Source organism: Ictalurus punctatus, unplaced genomic scaffold, assembly GCF_001660625.3.
Source record: "Ictalurus punctatus breed USDA103 unplaced genomic scaffold, Coco_2.0 Super-Scaffold_100046, whole genome shotgun sequence".
NCBI classification, from domain to species: Eukaryota; Metazoa; Chordata; class Actinopteri; order Siluriformes; family Ictaluridae; genus Ictalurus; species Ictalurus punctatus.
This window is the reverse complement of record NW_026521087.1, coordinates 996,061-1,023,560: the sequence shown is the minus strand read 5'-3', so window position 1 is coordinate 1,023,560 and position 27,500 is coordinate 996,061. Positions and strand designations below refer to the sequence as shown.

At 40.7% G+C, this 27,500-nt stretch overlaps 2 long non-coding RNA genes and 1 other non-coding gene across 14 annotated transcripts in view; 2 read left to right on the top strand and 1 right to left on the bottom strand.

Moving 5' to 3' along the window:
• LOC128630037 (uncharacterized) overlaps positions 1–15,066 on the top strand; it is a 20,981-nt gene extending 5,915 nt beyond the window's left edge. For 5 of the 12 annotated variants that reach the window (XR_008394224.1, XR_008394225.1, XR_008394219.1 and 2 more), the window contains 6 exons: positions 3–162; positions 5,795–7,060; positions 7,188–7,362; positions 8,121–8,251; positions 14,441–14,606; positions 14,703–15,066. This is a non-coding gene — a long non-coding RNA (uncharacterized LOC128630037). The other 7 variants (XR_008394230.1, XR_008394227.1, XR_008394229.1 and 4 more) reach the window with 7 other exon arrangements.
• A 7,677-nt stretch (positions 15,067–22,743) lies between these two features.
• LOC128630071 (uncharacterized) lies at positions 22,744–24,603 on the bottom strand. Its single transcript, XR_008394311.1, has 3 exons — positions 24,443–24,603; positions 23,128–23,246; positions 22,744–23,025 (listed from the first exon to the last, which is right to left on the bottom strand). It is a non-coding gene; the product is annotated as an uncharacterized LOC128630071 (long non-coding RNA).
• A 2,134-nt stretch (positions 24,604–26,737) lies between these two features.
• Positions 26,738–26,808, top strand: trnag-gcc (transfer RNA glycine (anticodon GCC)). Its single transcript has one exon. It is a non-coding gene; the product is annotated as a tRNA-Gly (tRNA).
• Positions 26,809–27,500: the final 692 nt, after the last annotated feature.

The following is a 27,500-nucleotide window of genomic DNA, read 5'->3' as shown; positions in this document are numbered from 1 at the left end:
AGGTAAACTGGTTGGCGCTTATTGACGGGGTGTATGTGCGTGACTGCACCTGGCGCATATTGAAGAGGGTGATTGCTAACTCCCTGGCAAAGAATCTCAATTGGAGGGGAGTCAATGGAAAGACTTCACTGTCCGCTCTCCAACTCGGAGAGGTCGTGATTGGTAAGTATATCTGTTTACATACAGAATTAGCTGTCTCTCTCAGATGATATGTAAGGGGTAATCCACGGCTAGATGTGCATTAAACGATTTTAATGCATGATGTGGAGGAAAAGAACCACTCGTTCAAATCGTTTAATGCACACCTAGCCATGGATTACCCGCCTATACCATGGTCTTTCCACAATTAATAACGTTAAAGCTGTCATTGGTTTAGAAGTGCAAACTTTGATTAGAAGTTTAAAATAAACTTTGGGAGGTCCCACTTCGGCTCTAATTGGCTATTTATATTTCTCTGGTTTACTTTATTTAAATGGTTAGTAGTCATATGGATCCCAGCATAGCTGGGACAGGCACGCCTTTAAGATTTATTAGTTGGAACGTCAGAGGTATGGGTAATCCTGTCAAGACATCTAAGGATTTTATACATTTGAAACATTTAAACTTCAATATAGTATTTTTACAGGAGACGCACCTACGTCTTAAAGTATTAAAGATCATCAAAGGTTACTCTGCCCTTGGGTGAGTCAAGTCTTCCACTCGAACTTTAATTCGAAAGCAAGAGGGGTCGCTATTTTAATTGACAAAAGGTCACAGTTTTCCTCCACTAACGTTGTTGCTGATGTGAACGGTAGATATATTATAGTTGCTGGTACTCTGATGCAAAGACAGGTGTTGTTGGTAAATGTACACGCTCCAAACTTTGATGATGTGGAATTTGCTAATAGATTGTTGAGCAATCTCCCTTTTTAAATACTCACCTGTAGATTTTCGGGGGAGATTTAAACTGTGTAATTCACCAAAACTTTGATCGGTCTAATCCCCGTACTCTGAATCAATCTGCAATGTCTAAAACATTTTCCGATTTTATGGGTCAGAACGGTCTCGTTGATCCCTGGAGATCCCGTAACTCTGCTCTTAAAAAGTTTTCTTTCTTCTCCCAGGTGCTATCCTATTGAAATCCTATTCGAGGATTGATTATTTTTTATAGACAGCACTCTTGATTCTTGTGTAGTTTCTTCTGACTATTTGGGTATTGTAATTTCTGACCATGCGATCATGAATTAGATATTCATCTTTCTATTTATAAACGTAGCCCACCGCCTTGGAGATTTAATTCTCTTCTTTTAGCAGACAGTGAATTCTGTGAGTTCATTTCTACTTCTATGGATGACTTTCTTTTCTTCAGTCAGAATGACTCCACCTCTTATTCATTGTTATGGGAGACACTTAAATCCTATATCAGAGGGCAGATTATTTCTTACTCCACTCTCTGTAATTAAAAGCGCACTGCTAGGGTTAATGAACTTACATCTGCGATCAGTAGTCTCAATCAAAGATGTGCGTTGAACCCCTCTCCAGAACTTCTTAAACAGCGAATCGACTTACAGGCAGAATTCAATCTTATTTCGACTAAAGAGGCGGAGCGCTTGTTGTTACGTACTCCTGGTTCATATTATGAACATGGCGACGAGCCGACTCGTTTACTGGCACGTCAGCTACGGCGACAGGCCGCTTCCCGTCTCATACCTAGTGTTAAAAACACTCATAATATCGTCACTACAGAGCCCATGGAAATGAATGCTACTTTTAAATGGTTTTACTCTTCACCTTATAAATCTGAATTTCCTGCAGACGATACTAAAGTGAATGCATTTCTTCAAGACCTTTTTAACGCTGTTATTGATTTGAATACTGCCATGCAACTGGACTCCCCACTCTCTTCAAGAAATTTGAATTCAGTTAAAACTATGCAATCTAACAAAGCTCCTGGCCCGGACGGGTTTCCAGTTGAATTTTTTAAAATGTTTATTGGAAAATTAGCTCCATTGCTTTTATCTGTGTTCAACGAATCCTTGGAATGTGTCTTTGCCTCTGACTCTGACACAAGCCACGATAGCTCTGCTTCTTAAGGAGGGTAAGGATCCAACCTCCTGTGGTTCTTATAGGCCGCTGTCTCTGCTTAATGCAGATGTAAAGGTGTTGGTGAAAGTAATGGCATCTCGTTTAGAGGACATTATCCCTTATATTATATGTGAAGAGCAGAAGGGTTTTATAAAGGGACGTCAGATGTTTTTCAATACCCGTACGCTCTTTAATATAATTTATTCAAAGCATTCGGCAGTGCTTCCTGAGATTGTGATTTCATTAGATGCTGAAAAAAGCATTTGATAGGGTTGAGTGGGAGTATTTGTTTGCAGTCTTGAGGAAGTTCGGATTTGGGGATGAGTTTATTTCTTGGATTAGCCTCCTTTACTCAACCCCTAATGCCAGGGTTCAGACAAACGATCTCGTCAAGATTGTCCTTTATCCCCTCTGCTTTTTGCTGTCGCTATCGAACCTCTGTCTATCGCATTAAGATCTTCTCCCTTGTTTAAAGGAATAGTTCTATACGGTGTAGAATACAAATTGTCGCTATATGCTGATGATTTGTTATTGTATGTAACCGATCCTGTTGCCTCTATGCCTGCTGTCTTGGGTGTTCTGGAATCCTTTGGTGTTGTCTCTGGTTATAAATTAAATTTGGATAAAAGCGACTGTTTTCCTGTCAATACTGCAGCATTTTCTCTCCAACAGTCAGATTTACCGTTTCGATTTAGTCAGTAAGGGTTTAAATACCTAGGTATCAACGTGACACGTTCTCTATCTAATCTTTCATCAGCTAACTTCACTCCCCTTATCTCAAAGGTTAAATCTAACATTCAGATTGGGGTAACTTACCCCTTTCTCTAATTGTCAGGATCAATGTCGTCAAAATGAATATATTACCGAAGTTTCTTTTCTTGTTCCAGCAAGTGCCTCTTTCTCTGCCAAAATCATTCTTCGATTCATTGGCTAAGATAATTAGTACTTTTATTTGGGGAGGGAAGCCACCAAGGGTTAGTAAATTATTGCAGAAATGTAGACTTAGTGGAGGACTTGCATTACCCAATTTTCAATTCTATTACTGGGCTGCGCACATCCATAAACTCTGCTACTGGGTTAAATCTCCTGGATCTTCTTGGTCTAAATTGGAACTATTGTCGTGTAGGGAATCCTCTTCACCTGCTTTACTTTATTCCTCCTACAAAACTCTCCCTATATACTGGTAATCTAGTTGTCCTCAACACTTAGGACTTAGTATCAATTTAGACGGCGCTTTAAATTTGTAGGTGCATCCTCTTTGTGTCCTTTAGTCAACAACCACCTATTTCCTCCATCGTGTTTGGACTCCACATTCTCAGTGTGGGATGACAAGGGTATTGAACAAGTTAGAAATCTGTATCACGAAGGTGTGTTCGATAGCTTTGCCAATCTGGCATACACTTATGACCTCCCTGTGACTCATTTTTTTTCGGTATTTTCAAATTCGGAATTTCGTTTCTAGATGTTTTCCTGATTTCCCCTCTGCGCCTCCTGAACAGGCTTGGGAAAGCTTGTTTTCAAACAATCCACATCAGAGAGGAATGATTTCTAGGATTTATGATTTCATTCTGGCGTTAGGTAGTGAGTCGTGTAACAAAGTTAGGAATGCGTGGGAAACGGAGTTAGGAGTACAGATAAGTGAGGGGTGTTGGGAACGTGCTATAGGGAGGGTACAGTCTACCACTTCCTGTGCTCGTCTTGGACTCATCCAGTTCAAAGTTTTAACAGAGTCCATCTGTCCAAGTCGAGACTTTCTGTGATGTATCCGGACGTAGAGGACAGGTGTGATAAATGCCATGGCTCTCCCTGTCATCTTGGCCATAGGTTTTTCTTCTGCCCTGATCTCCATGGTTTTTGGACTGTTTTTTTACCATCATGTCCACTATTCTCAGGGTAGATTTAAATCCTTGTCCATTGATTGCTGTATTTGGGATTCCTGATGCCTCAGTTCCATTGAGCTTGATACAAAAGGATGTTTTTGCTTTCACATCCTTTATAGCAAGACGTTCCCTCAAGGGCAGTCAAGGGCGGGCAAGTAGACACAACATACACACATGAATAACTTTAATAATCTTATAGTAATAGAGAAACTCTCTATAAAAAAACAGAATAGTAGTATATGCAGGACAGTATGGAGGATATGCAGGAGCTTAAGCTCATCACTTCTGAGAATTCTCATCGGTGTGGATCTCGTGTGGTGGAACGGAACAATAAATCTGGACCCTTGCTTCTTCTCACTCACGGCTGGTGTCTTTTTTTTCTATCTCCAACTGGGCTCAGAGGTAGATGTGAGTGTTGGCTTCTATGTTGAATTTTAAGTGTTTTTGGGTAATAGGCTATATTTGAGCCAACAGAGGGGAGAGGTAATAAATAAACTTATAAATGTGATTACTTGATGACCGTAGACAGAACTCTATAAATGTGAAATGTTTTGTTGAAGTTCAGATGAATCTCTGATGTACAGAATATTCAACAGAGTTCTGCAGAAAGATTTTGAATGCCTGTCATTCACCAGAACAAATTTGCAGTTGAACAGTCTGTCTAAAAGAAAAAATCTAAACACACAATATAAAATTCCTGCAGTGTGAATAAAGCCTTTGTGTTGCTTTTAGCAAACATGTCTAGTACTCTCGGTTCAATGTACACAATTTACCCCATTTAAATGCATTTTGGAAATTGTTCCACATGGCCTTAAAGTGTGAATATTCACTGTACGCCAAATAAGTAATCAAAGAATGGAACTGAATTTTTTCTTCTCTAACGGACCATTAATCACAATTATAAAAGATGATGCATCAGGTACAAAGTATCAGGGTTTTTCCCCCTCTTTTTCCCACAATAGTTGCATGATTTTTGCTACACCCTTTCCACCGTGTGTGTGTGTGTGTGTGCACGCGCGCTACAAATCACTTTGAGGTAAAAATATTTTAAGGCAGCCACTTTCACCTTCCTACAACAATTGGTGACTGGTCTGAGGTGAAGCTTCTTGTCATGTTACTGTGGTCATGGATCACATTGTGGGGATCTCTGTAATGTAACCGTTTCTGTAATTATCCTTACCTGCTTTTGTGCTTCTGTGTCTTCTGTTGGTGCTTTATTCTGCTTTTTAGGGCCCGAGCACCGCTGCTGCAAAGCCCTATTGGATCTGCTGTTTATTATTGGGGCAGAGCACCGAAGGTGCAGCGCTTCCGGTGACCACCGGAGGGCGCATGCACCGGAGGTGCAGGGCCCTATTGATTTTCTGGTGTTTATTGTTTATTTCATGCATTCTTGTCGTTTTTAAGGGCCTAAACATGGCTGAAAACTCCCAAAACTCGGTAGACGCGCCAGCACCAGTGAAAATGTAACTTACATTGGGCATGGGCATGGTCGAGGAGCTCCTTAGCACCCCTGAAGGCAGGCAATGGTCGGGATGAAGTTGCTCCGATGTGCACGATTTACCATATATATATATATATATATATATATATATATATATATATATATATATATATAAAAGATAGATATGGGGTAATAAAGTGTAAAATATAGATAATTCACAATAATTTAATATCAGATATCAGTTAGATTCAGCTTCGGACACAAGTTCCAGGTACTGATCGAGAAGGAGTGGATCAGCTTCGGACACAAGTTGGCCTCGGTGTGTATGAGCAGTGAGGGCGTGGCTGTGTGTAGGTGCGTGAACGCATGTATATTTAACCCCATCTTTCTCTCTCTGTGTGTTTCTCAGCGTGTCGGCCTTGGAGATGAGAATCACGCCAACTCGGAACGATCCCCTCTCTTTGTGCAGTTCATCGACTGTGTGTGGCAGATGATGAGACAGGTCAGCTACTGATGCTTTACACCACAACACTGTTGAATTCTCCAATCTGATTGGTCAGAAGGCGTTGGAGACATTTCTGGAACAGCAAGATTCTGATTCCAGCTGCAAGGGAAATTACAGCTTTATAGTGATGTGCTCGTTCTCGTTCCTATAGTAACAGCTCATTGACAGGGTCTAGTATGGCGTACGCAATACATATTCTAAGCTTAATTGTAAACATATTATAAACATGTCACTTAAAGAAAAAGACGTATGATCATTGTGATCTAGTTAAGATTTATAAGTTATCTATTTATGGAAGTTTTATGGAAGTAGTCTCCAGTGTCACGGCAGAGAGGACATTGCACTTTCCAGTTTCTCAGTAACATTGCAAGTCTTATTCATTTCAAGAGTTAGGGGGAAAAAAGAGAGGCTTGTGAGGGAACTATTGTTTTATTTTAATGTTATAAAGTAAGAGATCATAATGAGAACTAACTCTCTTTTCCAGGACATTCCAAATTGTTCTTTGGCTATGCCCCATGTTTGTGCAATGGTTCAGACCGGTTTTTCCTCTTTTCGCAGCTTCAAAATGGCTTGCTTTTCTCCCATAGACAGCTCTCTGGTCTTCATGTCGGTTTATTCTTTTTAACAACAAATGCTGTCTCCACAGGTGAAACCCAGGGCTCAAACCAAGAGAAGACATTCAGAGCTATTCATTCTTTAAAGTCCATTTAACGAGGTACACCTGGCCAGCAAGAAAAAAACATCAGTCACTCGTTCCAGTATTTTTGAACAGTTAATGAATAGGATGGCTTCAAAAAAGCTGCCATATTTTAAGCTGTGTAACACGTCTAGATGTAAATATGAGGAAATGAAAGCTGAAATTCTGATCTATCGTCTCATATTCGTCTTTTATCTCAAACCCAAATGTCTTCAGTATACAGCAAAAGCAAGTGAATTGGCCTTGATGTTCCAATACTTTTGAAGAGGACTCTAATTGTAAGAATTAAATATAATTTCCGTACTGAACAAAAGACTGATTATCTGTTCAGGCACTATTGTGCAGATCCACATTTAAGCATCTTACTATACACTGAGTTCAAAGAGCTTTTTCTCATCCCCATCCTGGATCGCCCCTACAGCTGCCTGTTTGGTACATTCCTCTACAGCAGTGAGCAGGAGAGAATGGAAAAGGTACGCTCCACGTTTCTCCACTAATGGGCAGAGGCTTTCCAGCCTGTCTGATTTTTCTGAATGGAAATGAATTTGTCTAAGTGTCTTATGACTTCTCTCTCTGTCTCTCTCTCTCTTTTGTTTTTAGGAAGTACAGGGTAAAACGGTCACTGTGGTCCTACGTTAACAGTCAGCCGGAGGACTTCACTAACCCGTTCTATGTGGACTGTAAAAACCAGGTGCTGTATCCACTGGCCAGTCTCACACATCTGGAGCTCTGGGTGGGTTATTATGTGCGTTGGAACCCACGCATGAGACCACAGGTGCTTATACTGCAAACCACACTCTATGAAATTCTGGGGAAATGCTCAAAAATAGTGTTTCCAATATATACCAAAATACCCAGTTACTTGTATAACTGAACAGTGTCACTTCAGACACATAATGAATGTCCCTTTTTATTACTAGATGTTTCTGGGTTTTAACACCAAGTTTGCTTTAAAAAAACAAAACCATTTCTATCAGCACAAAGCTAAAAAAAAACACAAAAGCTGGAGTAATGGGTCGGTAAGCATAAAAAGTGCCGTACACAGTGGAACTGGACACACGAGGATCTCTGACACTGTTGACTCTTCAGTGGTTCCATTTTCAGTTCTAGTTTGTAGGTACAGGTTTCAGTCTTCAACAACATTGTAGTTTTCTTTTTAAAATGCACTCCTTGGTTGTGCTCACTGCATTACAAACTCAAATCCAACATTGTGAGATTATTTTTTTTTAAGTGTGTTGAAATGTAGTTTTCTTGTGATTCCTCTATATTCCTGTATATTTCATGATTGGCTGGTTAGAAAACTACATGAACGTACAGGTGTTCCTAATAAAGTGGACGGTGAGTGAACATGATGTGGCTGAAACGATTTCCAAAACACTTCAGGAGCAGCTAGCGATAAAGATTAAGGTTACACCGGCTTGATGACTGATCTTTTAATAATGCTACATAAATAAATAGAAAGCGAATGGAATGATTTAGAAAATCGGTGTCCCAGAACGAAACTGATGTTTGTGTGCTTTGTTGATTATGTAGATGCCGCTCCATCAGAATCTGAGAGAGTTATTGTTTTTGCGTGAAGAACGTGGAGGAGCTCCAGAGAGAGGCCACGTCATCCTGCTCCATCTCCTCATCCTCAGAGCATACTTCTCCCTCCTCACATAGTGGTACACCACTTCACACTGCCGTCTAAATACACACGCACGCGCACACACATACATTTAAGAGCACACACTGTCTTTACTCAATGAATACACTCAGGCACAAGTAGGGAGTGGATGAGTATGAAGCGGGCACACACACACACACACACACACACACATTCCTGTTTGCAATTTTTTTAACTATAGAGAAGTAACCTAGTGTCACATTTTATAAATCTTTAATACTTAAAAATGGATCTTGGATCAATGAGGTTTTCTACTGTTCTCAAGGTTTGGCATGCTGTGCATCCTGAGATGCTTTTCTGCTCACCATGTATGTAAAGAGAGCTTATTTGATGTTACCATGGCCGTCCTATTAACTTGACCCAGTCTGGCCATTCTCCTTTCGCCAACAACGTGTTTCCACCCCGAGAACTGCCACTTACCGGATGTTTTTCACACAAGTGTGTGTGTGTGTGTGTGTGTGTGTGTGTGTGTGTGTGTGTGTGTGTGTGTGTGTGTGTGTGTGTGTGTAAATCCTAGGAGAGCCGAAGTTTCTGGAATACTCAAACCAGACCATTTAGAATCTACAACCATGCCACGGATAAAATCACTGGATTACATTCTGGTGTTTGATGTGAATATTGACTGAAGCTCTTCATCTGATCCTGCTTGATGTTGTACACTGTGGTGTTGCCATATGATTGGCTGATTGGATAATTGTATGAATGAGCACATGTACAAGTGATCAGTGAGCACATCTATCTACCATAGAGGTATTTTGGGGCAATACTTGACAATGTACCTGACTTTGTTAGATTTGTGGCCAAGTTGAAGAAGCTTTTGACATCCCAATGGAAAAAAATAAATAAAACAATCCAGGACAAATTCACTTTCAGTATTTTATTTTTACATTGTTTTTTTCCCCCTTAATGTTAATCTCTTTCTACAGAACCCGTCCAAACTTCATATGTCAATGTAGTAAGCAAGATAAACTGTCTACAGATAAAGAATCTAAGCATGCATCTGTTTTCACCCTTATAGAAAAAGTTTTGCAGTTCCTATCCAAAAGACACCAAGAGCCCAGATGTCCTTAGAAACTAAATGTAACCTCCAACTCGTGGCCTTTTCAGAAACTCGATTCCCAGACGTCGCCACACTGATCACAGTGCATCCTTCAAATCCACCGTGCAGCGGAAATGGACCAGTCGATTTAAACGGATTGTTGAAAATGTACGTTGTTCAAGGCATTTGTGGATTTGAAATTTCGCTGCAAACCGAGTCTGAACAGTCGCCAGAATCTGAGGCAAAAACACACGAAGGAACGAGATCACGTCGTCATTGCCTCGTCTCTGGTGTTCTACATTTTTGACAAAAGTAACACCAGAGATGCTGCGTTAAAGTGGTCAAGAAAATTACACCAGAGTAAAAAAATCCCATTGGGTGAGATTATAAACATCGACTGAAACTCTCGATAGGACGTGACACTGTTGGAGAGTTGCATACGAGCGGACATTCAACAATATTTAGTAGAAGCCTTGTGGATGTTTTCGTCTGTGTTCGTCTGTAATATACTGGACTGTCCTACCAAGAGTTCGACCACAACACATTCAACTGAAGCTCATACAGTCAGCATACTGAACTCTCCTTTTTGCCATAGTGCGGCCGCTTAACAGGATAAGGCCTCAGAAGTCAAGCACCAGCAGCTTGTGGCTAAAAAACTGCAGCAGAATTGAGCTCGGTTAGGAGGTGACGGGTGACGGAAAAAAGCCGGGGAACCTCGGAAAGGAAAACAGGGCTGTGTTCCAAATCTTTTATCGCCTCCTCTTCAAACTCCAAAAACCTCTGGGCCCTACAGCTAAATCCAAAGCTGAGGAAAACAACCGTTCAACTATGAAGGCCTTCTCAAACACAATGTTTGAACGAAGGGAGGAAATGATCAAACGGGGATCAATTGGAACACAGCCCATACAGCAAAACCGTAAAAGGTGCCATAGAGCGTAAATGATTCAAAAAGACACAAATCTAAGCCCAGTACAACCAGTTGAACATGAGTAACACGCAAAGCACATTTCACAAGCATGATATCTTTCAAAAATGTCCAAAAGTACAAATTCCCTAATAAAGGAAAAAGACATGTTTGTGCTAACATGTAAGACTTGAGTTTCCACATCTTCCAAACAAGTACACTTGAGCGTCTTCATTACTGTAAGCTCGGCTCTGAAAATCTGCTACCACTATTGTACCAGTAAACACACACACACAGACAGAGCAAGTTAGCAAAGATCGGTCAACAAGGTTTCTTCAACACAACCACCTTTTTATACACGTATGCTCACTTCATATTGTCAGTCCCTTTTTAAAAGTGAATTAAACCATGAGCAGCTATCTTCTCAAAAGTCCGGTCAATTTCAGAGCACAAAAAAACTGCCTATATACACAACAATTCAGTCCCACGGCTCTGAAAGAAATGCAGAGCACAAATGTACAAATCACTGTGATTTCTATTTTTCTTAAATGTGAAAAGGATGCTTGTAAAAAGATGATAAATCTTCACTGGGAATTACTTTAAGGTCATCAACAATTAATTTATAAATCAGGGGAGCCTGGCTCTGGTCCTGAATTCCTGTGATCATGCACAGTGTGATGATTTCTCATCTAACACTCCTACCTAATGACCCGAGGACTTAAATCGGGTGTGATTCAGGAAAATTCCCAAACTGTACTGGACTGTAATCTTACAGGACCACAGTAAGGCTTCCCCGCTCTAAAGCGTTTACTATAGAAATATTTATTTGAACATGATGTGGATAATCTAATCACAGACTCTGGATTAACGGTGCACACAGCGATGCTTTCACACAAAAGTGTGATGGACACTAAAAAGCTGGAGCAACACTAATGCATGAATAGTTTGTCTCAGAGTTTGTACTTTCAATTAGAAACACATTAAACCTCTGCACAGTTTCCAACTTCATATGAATAATATTGTAAACAGTCGTATTAGTGAGAATGAGGACAAATGGTTAAATATTCACAGAAAGTTTGACTTAGTCACAAAGCAGATGTCCCTCCCCCACCCCCCACTGAGAGCATGTATGCATTGAGCAGTGCTCCCTCTTCAGGCTGGGAGATGTATCACAGGTTACACCACGTTGTCTTCTGTGGGCGGCTCAGCACTGGGGGGCTGGAGGAGAGTTTGTTGAACTGTAAAATGACATTTTCACTTAGGGGTGTACTCACTTTTGTTGCCAACGGTTTAGACATTAATGGCTGTGTGTCGAGTTATTTTGAGGGGACAGCAAATTTACACTGTTCCACAAGCTGTACACTCACTACTTTACATTGTAGCACAGTGTCATTTCTTCAGTGTTGTCACATGAAAAGATATCATCAAAAAGTACCATAGCAGGCTGAGTGTTTCACATCAACAAAGGTCAAGCGTGCTCATTAGAATATCAGCCTGGAAAGTTTTCAAATCTGTCTTATCAGTGTTTTTTTGCTCGCTCATTCACACTTTGCACTATGGTTACGATAACAGTCTATCCTTCTGCCCAACATGGAGAAAACTGGCCTTGACAGCCTGTGGTGTTGTCTGGTTAAAAATGTGTGTAAGTTTATATTATAGATTATATTTGTAGTACATCTCCTTGCACATGCACTTTTTCCCCTTAATAGTACAGGGACATACTTGTGCATGAAAAGCAGATAGAACAGTATAATCAAAAAGAGTGCGAAGAAGGGGAAAAAAGTAGAGTACTCGTGACCCCGCCCTCCTTTAAGCCAACCAATGAAAGCAAAGCTCGTTATCAAACAAAATCAAGGTCTACAAAATAACCTGTTGGGAGAACACCACATATAAACACTACACCTTAAAGTGATTAACATCCTATATAAGGTTTGCATAATTATTAGCTTCTCCAATTCAGGAAAATGGGTCAAAAAAAAAAAGGTCAGAAATTGTAAAATGCCTATCAGGGGGCTGCAGCACACTGACGATCGCAAAATTATTGAGGTGTGACCTCCCAAGAAAAATGCTTTGTGATGAATACTCGACAGGGGGCAAAAAACCACGGAGAAGAAAAGGCGCTAGTTGACTGCAAAAGACTAAGAAGAATAAAACGTGAGAGAACCCATTAGCCAGCACTGCCACCATGTTTCAGAACTGCAACCTTCCACGAGTGTCCAGAAATACAAGGTGGCAAGTGCTCAGAGACATGGCTACAGTAAGGAAGGCTGAAATACAACCGCCACTGCATAAGACTTACAAGCTGAAGCATCATGACTGGGCCAAGAAATACCTGAAGACCATTCCTTATAGGTTTCATGGACCAATGAAATAAGAGTGACATTGAAATTACATTTTTTTATTTGTTAAACCTTCTATTTTGTTGGGAAAGAAACATTTAGGATCAACTGAGACCACTGTATTTGTTCACCAATCAAATTAAGCTGAGAAGTACCATTTGCCATGTGTTTGGGTTTTTTTTTTCTTTTTACAGGCCTAGTTAAATAAATTGGAATATAGAAGTACAGTAGAAACGAGAAACCGGACTGAATGCACGTTTTTAAAACGGCTATAGTTGTGTATCCGTGGATTGCAGGCGTGAAAAAGTGAAAAACTGAAATCTGATTGAAGCGAATGTAGTTCAGTTCAGTCTGAAGTTGTAGAGGAAACATTCGCACTCGGTAATTTAGTTTTGTAACGCCTGTTGTGGATAAAAATGTCATAAAATAAACATAAGGGAGAAGAAGGAAAAACGGGCACCTTGACACGTAGAAGCAGGATTAGGCGGACATTGACAGATTGGAATTACGAGCAATTTAAGATCAGTAATAGTCAAAAAAGTCAAAAAGAAGTGTACGAGCTAAGGAGTGCTAAAAACACACACACACACACACACTCGTACAGTCAAGGGCGGGCAAGTAGACACAACATACATACACACACACTCTCTCTTCCTCATACACACACATGAATAACTTTAATAATATCTTATAGTAATAGAGAAACTCTATAAAAAAACAGAATAGTAGGATATGCAGGACAGTAGAACTGTAATGATATTAAGAAGTTGGAAGTACAGTAAACCGCTTTTCAAGTAGTATAAATATATATAAAATAAGAAATATAGTGCAAATATGAAAATAAATTATAAATGAGAAGTACGGGGAAAAAAGGAAAATATAACTTACTCATGATTCAGATGGTGAAGATTCTCGTCTCGCAAGGAAAGCCTTAATTTTTAGAGAACCATGAAGAAAGCCAGTTATAAGGGTGGCTGCCCCCGCCCCCCTCGAGATAACGATAAGACCAAGGTCCCTCCCGGTTGTTTAGTCGTCTTGCTTACGTCATTTTTATTACCTAGGGAAATGGGAATCATGGTTTCTGAAGACCTAGGTAAGGGAGAACCCTGGTTTTTGAAGACCTAGGTAAAAGAGAACCCTGGTTTTTGAAAACCTAGGTAAATAGAAACACTGGGTTTTTGTTTCCTGGGTTGTTGGAAATGCCTGAGTTCTGATTTTATGTGTAAAGTAAAACCCCGGGTTTCAATTCTATGGGTAAGTGAAATAGGCCTTTTCTGGAAACCTATGGGTTATCTAGTGTGTAAATACAGTATAAATACTGGAGCTTAAGCTCAGGGTAGGGGGATCACTTCTGAGAATTCTCATCGGTGTGGATCTCGTGTGGTGGAATGAAACAATAAAGCTGGACCCTTGCTTCTTCTCACTCACGGCTGGTGTATTTTTTCTATCTCCAACTGGTCTCAGAGGTAGATGTGAGTATTGGCTTCTAAGTTGAATTTTAAATGTTTTTGGGTAATAGGCTAAATTCGAGCCAACACGCCACACAGATCATAAGGTCTGTTAGAAATTATATATCGGAGCTACAAACCCCACCCTGCTCCGCTGTACGAGGCGACTCAACACCGCCATCTTGTGTTTGTGTGTATGTGTTGCTGTGTTCATGAGGCAGTTTTGCTTAGTTTTTTCTTTAAGGTTTAATGTTCTATATTATTGTGAGTGTGTGTTTATGTATTTTAGTGTGAGCTGTAGTTTTGTTTTGTAATTTTACGTGTTTTATTTCTTCCTCCCAGATTTCTGCACTGCACAGTGTATTATTAGAAACAGGGCTTTTCTGTGTAGGAGAACAGTTGTTTTGTGTTATTAACAGCAAGTTATATCGCTTATTGTGAACCGTTATGTGTGCAGGAGGCGGTTCAGCTGGACGGCGAGATCCTGCATGCGCTGTGAAGCGAGTGTGTTCTGTGGCGTATCGGCACCTGGACAAGCACAAGATCGAGCCGGTGCTCTACATGATGGAGTGGTTCATGTGCGCCTTCTCCAGAACTCTGCCCTGGGCCTCGGTCCTCAGAGTGTGGGACATGTTCCTGTGTGACAGTCAGACACAAACACACACTTGTCCTTCTTTTCTTTCTGTGTTGATTCTCTCTCTCATTCTTTCTTTGTGTAGGAGTGAAAATGATATTCTGTGTGGGTTTGGTGGTGTTGACGTCCATGCTGGGTACTCGGGATAAGCTCAAGGCCTGTCCGGGTCAGTATGAGACCATGGAGGTCCTCGGAGCGATTGAGCCTAGATACATGCAGGAGGGCTTCTTCGTGCTCCAGGTAACACAACAGAGAGAAGGAGGAGGAGGATGATGATGATGGGTCTCTCACTACTGTAACATTTCCTGTCATTACTGTAACTATGCGAGTCCATGCCATGGTGATCAAGCATGTTTTATCCATCATCACCTTCGTATTTCTACAAAATTAGCGTTCATAAATATTTATCATCGTCTTTTACATGACGTTGTAATGAAGCCCATTCTAACACATTAAGTACAGTAGAATGACATTCTATTCCAGTTCATTTTTGTGACTGATTTTTGCTGTATGTTCTGGAGTTGCAGGTATTGGCACAGGACGTGGAACGTGAGCAACGCACGCAGCTGAAGCGCTGGAAGAAGAAGCACGGCGAGCCCGGCCCCAAACTCCCTCAGAGAATGCACAGTGCTCGCACCATCATGGCCACCGAGCCTCATACACACCAAGACCTCCGCCAGAAACCCACCATTATGGTCCAGTACCCATCGGTCCCTGAGGAGAAGTCCGAGCCGAACCTCAGGAAGAAGAGAGGGAGCCTGAAGAAAAAACCAAGCCCTCATTCCGAACCCCTACGCTCTACCTGGCGAGTCTAAACCTAGTCAGATATTGGACATACAGCTTCTGAACCAGGAAAATCTCAATCTTGTACTTCCAAATACACCATCACATCCACCACGGCTCCCTACAATGCAGGAAAATCAGGTCAAAGAGACGAGCACTTCTACAGAGCGACTCGTGCAGCGTCCTCGAATTCCTCCATCGATAAGAAACTGGCGGAATCTATCCCTCTGCAACATCTATCCCTCCTTACTGCTCCTGTACACGGATCACCTTCAGCGTAGCGTCCTCACCTGCTGAAATGTGCTCCTGTCCAATCCGGACAACCTGACCATGATGAGCTCCCTAATAATACATAAAACTCAGCCACCATTTTGGATCCATCTACACACTCAAGCCCTCTGCTTACGCACAACGCACCTGCCACCGACGACTCGCCTGCTGCTCCCGAGTACAAAAACAACACTCATTGATTTTTTTTTTTTGTTGTGCGTGTTAAACAGTGTGATACGTTGAGGAATTGATTATTGGCACACGTCTACTGAATAACAAGGATCGTTAAGTCTTTAACGTGTGTAAACTATACTTGTTATAAACTATACGTGTTATAGTTTACACCGGAGGAACTGCAAACAATCTGAGAGAGGACCACACTTGGTCCAAAAATGTACACACACTCCGCAAAAACTCTGCAGTTGCTGAGGACTGTTTACTCGCTCCAGTCTTCAGAAGGGAAACTGCCTACAGATTCACTTTTGAAAGACTTTCACAGGCATCACAAACATTTGTTTATATTACACTCGTATCAATTTGGCAGGTTTTTTTCTTCTTAATCCGAAGCAACCACCACTTCTTTGTGTTTGTATTTCACAAATTTCCTTACCACATCTTACAAGAGCTGCACGACAATCACAACAATCCTGTACAATAGGCACAGCCTTTTCATTAACATAACCTCAGTGAAATATCCTCTGTCTGTATACTTTACGCGCAAACAAAACAACTCAAGCTGAGAACTTTATTGCTGATTCACTTTATACCACACCGCCTTCTAATATAGATCTGATCTATATTATATATACGTGTACCTTAGATAACGCCTCTCTGAACGCCATGGTGGGACGTTCCCGAGTTGAAGTACTGTACAAGTCCTAAGCATTAGATCACCCCAATTACTCTTGTATACTCTTTCCATACCATCGTGATCTTTGCCTGACGAAGCCATACACAAATCATAATTGACATTTGGGGCCTAATTCTAAAATCACCACATACCAAATGCACAACCGTTTTGTCTTGCTGCCATCACAAAATAATAATGTTTAAACCTTAAGTAACAGGGTCACAGAGGGTGTATATATTTTTCCACACTACATGAAGTTTTGGGATCCTTATAGACTGTGGAACAGAAGTGTACTCAGTGTGTCTCCACCGTTTTATTTCATATTGGAGTACAAACACTTTTCTTTTTTACCATTAAGGATGAAACACTTGTTTCTTTTAAAACACCGTCTTTAAATGTTTTTCTACCTCCTAACTAAACCCTCGGACTTAAGACACGATCTTTGGAGCTGTTGATGCCCTGCTCAGGGTTAAACAACGTCGTCTTTACATTACCTTCATTAATAATTTGTCAATCTAACCTCTTGGGGTTTTTATTTTTTTTTTGGAGCAAAAGTCAGGTCCTCTCTCATTTCAACAGGTCCTCTTGTTGGTGAATACACAGCAATCTTCTAAGGGTATTAGGATTTCTCGGAGCAGACATTGTAACAGATAGTTGCAGAGTTTCTTCTGTGTTTTAACCACAACGTCTTAACCATTATTTTAACACTGAGACACACGACTCCCTTTAATTCATTAACAAACACATTTGTAAGAATTCTGGTCAGCAAAACCCCCAAAAGAACACCTGTGTGTCTCTCTCTCTCACACCCACCCCCACACACCCACATGGTCATCAGAGGTCATAAATGTACTGCTGGGACATGGGATGTCAAAGCATAGACGAAAGCTTATGTATTTAGCGATAGTTCTGTGTAAGTATCCTCGTTGGCGGACCATTTTCTGAAATCTTGTTTATAGTTTAAACAAAATGCACGACTCTTTTAAAACACCGTCTTTAAAAAAGGTTTTTCACCCTTAAATTAACCTGGTTAGCAGGTAGGATATGTAATACATATTTTCATTTTCTTCAGACATATTGTCACTTCAGTCTTCACAACAAATAACACCGATGATTTTGACCTTTCTTTCAGTAAAAGAGAACAACGACATCATACAGCCTTGAAGGACTGTAGAAATTTTTATTTTACATCCTAAAGGGTTAGGTTTAGAAGGCATGTAATACGCGCGTTTCTTATAAAACACCGTCTTTAAAACGTTTACCTCCTAAAGGGACCTATTTAGAAGGTATGTAAAAACTTTTTTTTCTTTTTGAACATTTGAACATCAGGTATATCAATGTTTTAGAGTATTTATTTCAGTAAATTTTTATTCAAAGTCATGCCAATTTCTCAAAAGTGCAATCAATAAAGTTTAATTTATTTCACAAGCTTACATTCTGCTCATTTATGTTCACATTCAACCATCGTGTATTTTCTAACAGCGGAGCGATACAAAACAAACCCCACAATCTAAATTTAATGTGTGGTTGCAAGATAAAAATTCTAATTTATTGAATTAATTAAATTTTTAAAGTTGTACACATCAAAATAATGAGTTGTGTTGACATAATAATGTTGATAATTACATCAACTTAACATTGTGTGTAATTTCTGAATTAATTGATTTAAAACAAAATTTACGTCATAGTACATTTACATTTATTCATTTAACAGAGTGTTAGAGGACCTGTAGACTGAACAAATACTAAGGACATTACAATGTGATTATCATTTCACTTACCATTAAGTTCTACTAAAGCAATGAATTTGGGGCATGTTCTCAATAGTGATATGACCAATAGTGGACTCGTGTATAGGCTACACCGGCTAATACATTTGATGGACTATTTTGCACTACTACACGTAGCTAACGCTAGTCATATTTAGCAGTGTAATTTGAATATCTACTCTTTAGTTTACCGTAGCAGTGGATAAGAAGGAAAAAGTTTCATTTGACAAATCTGCTCTTCTAGAGAGGGCTTTTCATTTGTGCTATAGGAAAGATAAGCATGATTACATTTCTGCTTATTCATGTAAACCTCAACTACATTGTGTAATCTAATTTCATGTATTGATACATTTTTTATTTTATTTTTAAAAATCTTTTGTCATTCCCACACGTAGCCTTCCAGCTCCACAGCCTTTGGACTGTGGATAGTAGATAAAAGTAGTAGACACAGTGTGCAATATGTGCAATGTTCAGTACGTCATATAATAATAATAATGAGTCTTTATTGATCACATATACATTACAGCACAGTGAAATTCTTTTCTTTGCATATCCCAGGTTGTTAGGAAGTTGGGGTCAGAGCACAGGGTCAGCCATGATACAGCGCCCCTGGAGTAGAGAGGGTTAAGGGCCTTGCTCAAGGGCCCAACAGTGGCAGTGATGCCCCCATCTTGAATCATATTACCGTAAATACTTAAATGTGCAGTCATTTGTTTCTTTTTTTCACTTTTTTATTCAATTCCTGCTTATTCAGGCTCAGAGTCATGTAGGCTGCATTGAATTTTATTTTCAATTCCCTCATCTCTTTTTCAGTGACTTTATCACTAGCACGTTGCACTGCTTTCACGATTGGGGTGGCACGAGGGGCAGAGCTAGCAATGACACAATCCCTGGCGGTCTCATGTTTTTTACTGTCAGCATGCTTCTTTACGGTTTCTTTTTTAAAATGACTCGAACTGGTAATGAACTCTGTTTTACCAGCAATATCTTGTCCTGCTTTAGCACAAAAGGTGCAGTACATTTTCCCTTTGTCATAACGTAACCAGGCGAACTCTTGTAGCCAAGCTGATTTAAACTGTCTTGTCGGGATGAGAGCCGCAGGGACGGGAGAAGACTCAACTCGCTGCGCTTGGCTGTCATCATCTATAAAAGATTGCACACCGATTGAAACGGGCTGGGATGACTCAAATGTCACTTGAGAACTTTCACTGGTCGAGTTGGTCTCAACATCGTGGGCATCTGATGTAGAGGAGGCAGGGTTTGGACAGGCAGGGGATGAGGAAAAAGTCTGATATTTTTCTTCTCAGCTGACTAACGTTAGTTAACTACGCAGTTAGCTAGCCTACATATAACGGATAAATTCACATTCTGACGAACTAAACCACATCAAACTAAATTAAACACCTTTAATAAAAAGGCTCAGGCAGGGTTAGGTTAGGCGATGACTCAACCCAACACTCATTGGTGTGGGAGGTGGCACAGGCACAAAACCTTGTCCTTCATTCTGTATATATTTCTCTATATGTATTTAACATTCTATGAGAAAATATCAGTTGTATAAAAAAATGGAAAATAAATTATATCATTTTTTTAATCTATATATTGTGTTAAAAATGAATTCTGCCACTTTAAAAAAAATAATTTTCATGAATCTCATGAAAATGAATCACATGAAAATGAATCAACGTAAATGAATCACATGTAAATGAACCATATGAAAATGAATAAATAAATTAAAGACTTTAAAAAAAAATTTGTCTAAATGTAAGACGTTTTAGGTGAGGTTAACTATTGGGGGTTGGAGGATCAGTTTAGAGAACATATTATTTGTTTCTGATGGTTAAGTTCAGGGTTAGGGTTGGCCCCTAAGTTTCAACATTAGAAAAAGGAGTTTTTATTGGTTAAAAATTAGGTGATTAGAGTTTATTGTTTGGGTAAACCCCTAGATTTCAAGATAAAAAATGGTTTTAATGGTTGGAATAGAAGTTCTAATTGGGTTTAAGGGTACTGGATCTATGTTCCCCATCCCTATTGTCCAACTTGTACAGATGAAATTTAATCTGGCCCAAATTTAGGGCCGAACCAGGAAAAAGTTCCATTAATTTTGTCCATGTTCCCTCTCAGATCCTTCTTCCTATTGATTACCCCCCTCCCCCCTGAGAAGAAATGCCTTTCTCTCTATTAATATATACCCCCACACACATTTTATATATAATATTATATTATATTTATATTTTTGTGTCACGATATGGAGGTTGAGACGGATGCAAGTGCAGATTTTTTCAAGTTTAATAAAGAACTAAACAAAATACAAAAGACACTGACATTGGGGCAAAATACTGTGGCAAAGACTAAACATAAACCAAAGAGAAAAACACAGCACCAGGGACAAAGGTAAAGAAAGACAAACGTGAGACAAAGAGTGCAGTAAAAACTGGCTAAATACACAAGTGCTTACCAGGAATGTGATCCAGGTGCAGGTGGTCATGTGACTGTGATGCAGTGGCTGCTGGGAACTGTAGTTCAGATTTCCTTCTCTGATTACATGACATAATGGTGAATGGTGTACTATGTAATATTACTCTGTGCGTGTGTTTGTGTTTATACAGAGGCTGAATGTGTTGGCCACTCTGTTTCAGGGTAACTTACCCAAAATACATCAGAGCATCATCACAGCTCTCATTACCGTGGATGTCCACGCCAGAGACATCGTCACGGAGCTCGTCAATGAAAGGGTACAGACGGCTACAACCTTCTCTTCAGAGCGAAGGGAATCATGGGTGTGGTCAGATCTGATTGGTCAGAAGCTGTTAATAAATCTTTTAAAAATAACTGCAGCTCTGACAGCAGTGCATATGCAGATCAGTTCCCAGGTTTATACAGTATGAACACACTCATTATAAACTATCCACGCTATATCGTCAGCGAGAATGCCCAATTCGTATACAATGAGATTATGTATATATCACATGTCTTTGTGTATGTGTTCACGTAGGTGGACTCGAGCAGTAACTTTGAGTGGCAGAAGCAGCTGTGCTAATACTGGGACGTGGATCTGGATAAGTGCGTGGCCAGAATGGCTCTGTATCAGTACGTCTACGGATATGAGTACCCGGGAGCCTGCCTGCGTCTGGTCATCATCCCGCTCACAGTAAAGACGTGTTAACAATACGTTAAGAATTCATAATGCATAATGTAGTGTAGTGCATGTTATTATAATAATATTTATTTAAATACTATGCGTAATGCATTACGGAGGCTTTATAACATGCTTCGAATGCGTTTATCGCTCATTATAGGCGTGTGAAAGAGTGAAGTCTTAAAGATACGTTCGTGTGTGACCTTTCCATCAGGAACATGTTTAATGTAAAAAAAAAAAAAATCTTCTTGGAAATGACATGCTTGTGCTTGTTTGTGATGGTTTTTAGGACCAGTGCTACCTGTCTCTGATGGGTAACACCTCGAATAACGTGTGTAGAAGGTGTGAGCTTGATCCTTTCACCGTTAGCCAGACAGAGCGTCTTGTTGTTGTCCAACACGGGGGTAATTTTCTCAATCCACAGGCACGTCCACAGGTACGTCACTCACCACCCACTTGTGCGTGTCGGCGATGTCACTGCCGAGGGACGGTTTGATGGCACTACACTCCAGTGTGAGAGGGTCGTCTTCACCATACAGCTCGTCCAAGCTTACTGACTGTGGGTTGAGCACGTCGGTCTCGATGGGCTTGTAGAAGGGATTCACCTCGCAGCCCTCTGTCTCGTGGAGGGTGCGCAGTGCGTCAGCGAGGGCACGGTACGCTGTGGTTTTACCGCCTCTTGTAGGGCCCACCAGCAAGACGCCCTGGTGCACCAGCATGGTCTCGTACAGCTGGATCACATTGGCGGTCATGCTGGAGAAGGGCTGCAGGGAGCGGGCGCATAGAGCTGCCTCGATGTTCGACTAAAGTGCGCCGTAGTCATGCTCGGGGACGCCCACACCAGGAAAGAGGTCCGACAGAATACCGCTAAACGCACACAAGAAAGATTGGATTGACTCGATTGACACTAGGCTCAAGATTTTCAGATTATGGATGTTCAGATGTTCCAGGATTCTTTACTTTTCAGCTGGTATAACATTACAAGGTGCTAATGTTATATACTTTAAATGCTTTAAAAAAAGTTATATAATTACAGCTTTTTAGTTGCAAAGAATTTGCAAATGTCAGTTAATTGTATTTCCTAATTTGTCCTGGAATTTCCTCCTAGTGCCTGATTCCAGTGATCCTGTGATAATGACCTTTGATACTCCATATGTAAGCTTTGGCGTTCTTTACTATTTATCAATTTATTTTATTTTAAGTTCTGCATCATCCTTGAGTAACTTGGGCAGGTTGGAGTATCGTAGCGCTCTAATCAACACCACATTCTCACTCAGGTGTGGGTTCTCTCACATCAGAGACCTGGAACACACACACACACACACGCTCGATTTATTCCAGCAAGACATCTGTTACATTTATAGATAGTTTTAATTAACAATTTAGAAAAAACAGCGTATGAATCTAATCTAACCTAATATGTTCACCCTGTTCGTAGACGGACATACCCGGCCATGACGATAACAGAGTTGACGACTCTCATGCTGAAGTCGTAGTGGTCCTGCCGGGAAAGCTGCTTGCTGCACAGCTTATACAGCTGAATCATCTTCTTCGCCAGAGTCTCACTGGACTTGAAGCCCTCAGCTCACAAGTCCACCTACAGCAAAAAAGACAACGTGAAATGGTTCTGTAACACGCCAGAATACATCCGTTATTGCGTTCATTACATAACGTAATGAATGACGGCACCCGAGCACACCTCTGCGATGACTGCGTGGTCGGGCACAATCATGGAGACGGATCTGAAGCGGCCTCCAGGTTGTCCCGGAGCTCGGTCCTGCCTGCGTAGCCTGGGTACATCGTGATTAAGGCAGCTTCCTACAAATGGAAGCAGGGGAAATGATAACGATTCAAACCCTTGCTAATATTCTGAAATCGATTGCAACACTGAGTGAGTCTGTTCCAAGAATTGATTCAGCACAAATCTCGAATTAAAGGTTAGGGGAACAACCCACAGTATTAAGTACATAGGATCATTATCATGATTAACAGGGCGATTCCTAATACCTGGTGTCAATTCGTAGATACCAGGTAATGGGAATAGAGTCGATTCAAAGGAATCAAGCTTTGGAGTCGACTCTATAGTCGTTGTGAATATGGAGTCAACTCCAAAGCTTGATTGTGGGGGAAGCATGACTGAAGAACCTTGATTTCTCAGTTTGGGAACAATCCCAAAGAAATAGTCGGGAGAGCGTTTGGCATCGTTGTGACAAACGCTGAATCTCACAGCTTTTTTTTTAGTTTTTAATTACTCAACATTTAAGACACAACTTTTAAGACACAAACCCCTCGTTTATTCCTTCACTTTCATCTTTCACTACTTTTTTTATTGTACATTTTGTTCTGATTCTTCCCCCTGAATGTCTGGCTAGAACTTTCTGAAACTGGGAGCTAATGCTAAATTTAATGTTCTGTTAGAAAAGACAGCTTGATGTGTGGTTTCATTAAATTCATTCAATTTAAATATCTTGTCTTTATAAGAAAAACTGCTGATTAAGCAATGCACTATACCGTATTCATGAGAAAGTAGAATGTTGTATTTGTTATTTGGCGTTTGTGTAAATTCAATACGTCGTTTTCAGCTAGTGATTTAAAGAATTGGTTCATGAGTCATCTTTGTCAGATATGCTGGTGGCGCTTTCTGATTTTAGTAATTTAACCATTCAAAAGAGTTATTTGTGTGTGGAACAGTGTTGCATTGCACCCACGAATACCTGCAACCTGGAATGGAAAATAAGATTTATTTTGTTCCAACACTTTTTTGTTGTTGTTGTTGTTGCTGTTGTTGTTGCTCCAAAACTGAAAAGTGTTACAATGGAAGCAGAAGTAAGTGTAGCTTCTTAAATTGTGTAGTGTAACACAGTGTTTTTCAATCTTTTTTGAGCCATGGCACATTTTTTACATTGGAAAAATCTTGTGGCACACCACCGACCAAAAATGTTACAGAATGACACTCTGTAGCCTAATACAGTGTATATAATTACAATATAGTTTCTCAATTTATTTATACTCACTCAGTGTGAAACCTGGGCCTGTTTAGATGAACACAAAGCCGATATCCTGGCAGGAATTGAAGAAAGGCATACACAAAGCTCTTCTTCACCAGCTTTCAGTCTCTCTCTGTTTTTAGTTTTTATAGCAGTTAGGCTTGAAAAGCTCAGCTCACACACATATGTTGTGGAAAATGGGATCAATGTCAAAACTTTGTTGGCCGGAATGGGGAACTCCTTGGGAGCAGTCAACCAAAAACTGTCCAAAGGAAGTTCAGCAAATCTTAGCTTTAAACCACGATCTTGTTTCAGTTCAGTTAGTTCCTCCTGCTCCTGTAAAGTCATGTCCTTTCCAATAGCAGTCAAGGCATTCAGTGGAGGCTGAAGAGAAATAAAATGACAACTTCTCCTCAAGTTTACAGATGTTTACCTATTACCTCGCACAGTGCAGCAGGGTGATCTTGCCGTTCCTCTGTGAGTGGGAACATCTCAAGGTTGGCACTTTGCACATGTTGTTGCCAGAGGTGCACCTTTAAATGGAATCCATTTATTTTATCCATGCTTGTAAGCAGGTTCTCATTTCGGCCTTGCATCCGTGTGTTCGGTTCATTCAGATGATGAAATATATCTGCCAGGTATGCCAGCTTTGCACACCACTCATCACTTGCAAACAGATTTGAGTAATCAGACCTCTCGTTTGTCAGAAACACTTTAAGTTCCTCCAACTTATTAACAATTTAAGCTCATACACACGGGCCAGCAACTTGTCATGCTACAACCATCGGATCTCCGTATGGAGCAATAAGGCTTTATGCTCCGCTCACATTTCCTCACACAAAGATGCAAATATATGACTTTTCAAAGGTCGTGTCTTTACAAAGTTCCTTATGTGCACAACATCATCCACCACAGGAACTAGTTCTGCTGGTAAAGTCTTTGCAACGAAGGCCTCACGGTGCAGAAAACAGTGTGTAACAATAAGATCTGGGTTTCTTTCCTTCACTCTGCTAACGAAGCCTTAGGTGTGCCTGACCATGGCTGCAGCTCCATCAATGCAAACACTTGTGCAATTTTCCCACGTAAGTCCTCCCTGCTCAAGATATTCTGATGTGACCCAAAAAATTTCCTCTCCTGTTGTTTTTTTCTGGCAGTGCCTTACAAAATAGGAAGTTTTCTCTAATGGCATCTCCATCCACAAAACGCACATTGGCCAAGAGCTGAGAATATCCGTAGACTCATCAAGTTGCAACACAAATTTCCTACTGATGCGTATCTTTTCCAAAACATGGCTTTCGATGACTGTAGACATGTCATCAGTACGTCTGGCGATTGTGTTATCTGAGAGCGGGAGTTTAGATATGTCTTTAACCGCGTCAGGGTCGAGCATCTCGTTGACAGTGTCTTTGCAGGCAGGTAGTATTAACGTCTCTGCCACAGTGTGGGACTTTTTTCATTTAGCTACAAGTGCAGCAACTAGTTTTGAGGGCTTTCTAATTTACCTTTGTGGTTTTTCTCATTAATGTTGCCTGTTTCTGTGTTTTCACGCAGGCAAACAAGATAGTCCATCGGCTTGTTTTGAAGCGACGGGTGTTTCGCTTGGAGATAGCGTTTAAGCTTGCTTGGCACCATGGCGCTATTGGACAGCTTCTCGCCACACACCAAGCATAATGGAGTCGGGGTCCTCTCATCGCTGGTGAAAGTAAATCCTAACGAAAGATAACTTTCGCTGTATTGCCTCGAGCTCACCGTCTTTGCTTTCTTTTTACCACCACTCATACTAGGCCCTTCACCTGGGTCACAATCTTGTCCAGGGCCCAGTTCGGAGTTTGCATGTTTCCTTTTTAAAAACTTCTCCATCACTGCCACCACGACCTGTCGCATGCGTCACTAATTCTCTTGTCTCTAAGAAGGTAGGAGGCAATTACCTGCTGCCACAGGGACGAATATTACATTACTCTGCCAGTCACTATATTACAGCACAGACACTCAACAATGGCTTATTATTTGCAGATAATAATTAATAAATTTTAATAAAAAAGAATTTTAAGACTACGTGAAATTGGACAATTTCTCACGGCATGCCTGACGGTCTCTCACGACACACTAGTGTGCCACGGCACAGTGGTTGAAAAACACTGCTCTACGGTATGTAGACTGTATTACATGCGTGTTGAGCAGAGAGGAGATATTATAATATTATACAGTATCTGGAAATATAGTGTGTGACTGCTGCTGAAATAAGGAAGAGACTTAGGATTCTCCTTTTCAAATCTGAAACCAAATTGCTGAAGCAGCACAGTCTTTAGTTATTAAAACTAAGCATTGGTGGTTCAGTAGTAGAATTCTCGCCTGCCACGCGGGAGGCCCGGGTTCAATTCCCGGCCAATGCAGAAGTGAGTTTTGAAAGTTAAGCCTTCACCAAAAGAACATTACAAGCCTTATCATTTCTGCCCAAACTAGTCGAACTCCATAGGGAGGGTAACCATGCTCGTGAGTTTCGTTGGTGGAGTCCAAACAATTTAGAGATTTTTTTTTTTTTTAACTTTTCCAGCCTGATGAGCATCAACAACTCTTTTTCTGAGATCCTCACAAATTTCCTTTTTTCATACCATGATACACTTCCACAAACATGTGTTGTGAAGATCAGACTTTGGTAGATCCCTGTTCTTCAAATAAGACAGGGTGCTCACTCACACCTGATTGTCATCCCGTTGATTGAAAACACCTGACCCTAATTTCCCCTTCAGACTAACTGCTCATGCAGACGCCAACAGTGTCTGCACCATGCACGCTTCCTTTACAGAATGCGCTTAAGCAAGGTCTTTACAATAAAATAGGATCCAAACCCACATGGGCTGTGCACAGCGGATTGGCAGTTCATCACCTTAACCTCTTGCTGACATAGCTCACGCGTATGAAATTACATCCCGGTGTGTGGAGCAAAAAAGAGGTTTCGGTGCAGGTTCTTTGCCCCTGTCGTCTGGACTGCGGAATGCGTTCTGCGTTGACGGACCTCCAGAGACGCCAGAGCCTTACAGCATCTGTGGCCAAAAAGCATTGATATACAGTTCACGGTCGCGAA